Source organism: Manis pentadactyla, chromosome 2 (assembly GCF_030020395.1).
Source record: "Manis pentadactyla isolate mManPen7 chromosome 2, mManPen7.hap1, whole genome shotgun sequence".
Classification (NCBI taxonomy): Eukaryota; Metazoa; Chordata; class Mammalia; order Pholidota; family Manidae; genus Manis; species Manis pentadactyla.
The window spans coordinates 159,988,764-159,991,966 of NC_080020.1; the positions used below are offsets into that span (position 1 = coordinate 159,988,764).

Genomic DNA, 3,203 nt, shown 5'->3' on the forward strand with positions numbered 1-3,203 from the left:
CATTTTATTTGTAATCAACTTTTATGATATTGAGTATCTAGGAACAAGAACTCTTCCTTTAAATTATATTTTTTTTCTTTTTTGCTTTATTTTAGTAGGTTCTAAATATTTCTGATTAAGTTTAATCCTGTTTTCTAATTGTTATTGTCAATGGGCTCTTTTTACAAAACTATGCTATATTTTTATAAAAATGCATTATTGAATATGTACAAAATCTTTTTAATTATTGTACATATCATTTTGAACTGACCATCTTAGTAAATTTTTTTTAATTCATTTTCTTGGTTGTCTGTACAATGGTAATTATAATTTTGTTGTGTCCTTTCCAAAAGTTACCCAACTTAATTTTTTTCCATGACTTGTTTTTGCTGCATCTTCCAGGAAAATGTTAAACAATACTGATCACAATAGATATGCTCCAGTGCTTGTCTTTAAAGGGAATCTTCCAGTATTTTACAAAAGTTTGTTTATGTTTCTCATCTTAAAAAAAACAAAACTCTTGTTATCTTATCTGTGAAAGGAGTTCTGTCAGGAATTAATGTTAGATTATATGGATGCCTATTCAACATCTGTTTAAAAAGTATTCTCTTTGTTGGTTTTTATGACTCACATTTATTTTTTCCCACCTTTATTGAGATATAATTGACATGTAATATGTGTAAGTTTAAGGTATACAAAGTGATGATTTGATACTTGTATATATTGCAAAATGATAACCACGACAGGGTTTAACACTGCTATCACCTCAAAACACAAATAGTTACTATATATATAAATATGCATACACACACCCACATATACCACATTTTCTCTAGCTCTTCATCTGTGGATGGGCACTTAGGTTTCCATGCCCTGGCTGCTATAAATAATGCTGTCATGAACATGGAAGTGAAAACATCTCTTCAAGATCCTGGTTTCATTTCCTTTGTGTATATATCTAGAAGTGAGATTATTGAATCATGTCATAGACATATTTTTAATTTTCTTAAGGAATCTTCATACTGTTTTCTAAAGTGGCTGCACCAATTTACATTCCCACCAGTAGTGCATAAGGGTTTCCTTCTCTCCACATCCTTATCCACACCTGTTCTCTCTCATCTTTTTGATGATAGTTATTCTTATATGCCTGAGGTGATATCTCATTGTGGTTTTTATGTGCATTTTCCCTGATGATTAATGATGTTGATCATCTTTTCATGTGTCTGCTGGGCATTTATATGTCTTCTTTGGAAAAATGTGTGTTCAGTTCCTCTGCTCATGTTATAATAGATTTTTTTTTTTGCTATGAGCTGTATGAGTTCCTTATATATTTTGGATAATAATCCCTTTTCAGATACATGGTTTATAAATATTTTCTCCTATTCCGTAGATTGCCTTTTCATTTTGTTAATTGTTCTTTCACTGTGCAGAAACTTTTTAATTTGAGATAGTCTAACCTATTGATTTTTGCTTTTGTTGCTTATGCTTTTGGTGTCATATCCAAAAATTCTTCACCAAGATTAATGCCAAGGGGCTTTTTCCCTGTGCATTCTTCTAGAAGTTTTAAGGCTTCAGGTCTTATGTTTAAATCTTTAATCCATTTTGAGTCAAATTTGTGAATGGTGTAAGACAGAGTTTCATTCTCTTATGTGTGAATATTCAGAGAGAGAGAAAGAAATCTTTCTACAAAATGATCAAATGTCAAGCCACAAAGAGTACCTCAGTAAATCACAAAAGGGCCAAATTCTCAGACCATATTGGAACAACTAACAACAAAACAAATGTGCATTTATACAGATGTGTATGGTATATTACATTTACTGTCAGAAAAAGAAAACAAAATATTCCTCCAAAATTTTTTAAAAACCTTTCAAAGAAATTCCTATATAAAAGAGCAAATCAAAATTGGAATTACAAACTATTTAGAAGTGAGTAACAATGATGTGAGACTATTACAAGAAAATTTATGGGTGAGGCCAAAGTATATACATAGGAAAAGTTATAGCTATAAATGCATTGTATCCAAGAATAAGAAAGATTAAAAATAAAGCATTCAGTTCAGGAAGTAATGTAAGGAACCACAAAATAAAGTAAAATGAAAGAATCAATGAAGGTAAAAGCAAATATTAATTCAATTAAAAGAGCAAAAACAGAAAAGTTGATCAAGAAAAAGAAAGTTCATTCTTTAAAACAACCAATAATATATTCCAACTTTTGGCAAATATGATAAACATGAAGGAAAAGAGAACAAAACTAACAATATTAGCAATAAGAGCAAATATATGATTTAATATTCAAGAAATATTAGCAAAAAGAACAAGTAACACTGTATATCAATTAACTCAATAAATATGGATGAAAAGGATGCATTTGCAGAATAATGATTCTCAAACCTGACTGTGCATCTGAATCTCCAGGAGGGCTTGTAAACACCATTACTGGGTACCACTTCCTGAATTGCTGATCCAGTGGTCTGGGGGTGAGACATTGCATTTCTTTGGTCCTCCACTCACCCACAATGTACAACCCCGTTTAATGCTCACAGCCCATAGGTAAGGAGGGTGGGAAATGGTTTGAGGCTGCAATTTTCCTGGCATGCTCTGAGAGGCCCGCAGAGAGGGGCCCACCAGAGGCATTGCATTTCTAACAAGTTCTTGGAGGTGCTGATGCTGCTGGTCTGGGAAAAATACTTTCAGAACCACTTTCTAGGAAAATATAAATCTGAAATTTGACAAGAATAAATTAAAAGCTGAAACCCTAAATATAAAAGTTAAAACTATAAAACTCTTAGAAGAAAACACAAGGGTAAATAATTGTGACATGCAAAATGTTAAATAAAAGATTGAATTAAAAAAACTCTAAGGATCAGATGAGAAAAAAAAAACATACAATCATCTCATTAGATGCCAAAAGAATCATTTGAAATTTTCAAGAGAAAATAATAGGTTAGAATTTGGAGATAGCAAGTGGAAACTGTTCTGTCAACCAATTTAGTTGTTCAAGGAAAGACAGATGGTCTAATCGTCGAAAAGGATACAGATCAAGGATGAAGAGAGAGAGAGAGTGTGTGCGTTAAAGATTCGATGCCTTTGAACATGTTCATTGTTTGATTTGGAAGGAGGCAGTAGATAAAGGAATGCTGAGTATAGGAAAGACAAACTATTGATAGGTAAGATAGTAGAAATCGAAGGGAAAAGTATCAAGAACAGATCTTTGAACAAAAG

General features: G+C 31.8%; 1 non-coding gene across 1 annotated transcript; it reads right to left on the bottom strand.

The window, feature by feature from the left end:
* Nucleotides 1-2,495: 2,495 nt before the first annotated feature.
* Nucleotides 2,496-2,618, bottom strand: LOC130682746 (small nucleolar RNA SNORA42/SNORA80 family). The gene has a single exon (XR_008996045.1). It is a non-coding gene; the product is annotated as a small nucleolar RNA SNORA42/SNORA80 family (small nucleolar RNA).
* Between the last annotated feature and the right edge of the window lie 585 nt (nt 2,619-3,203).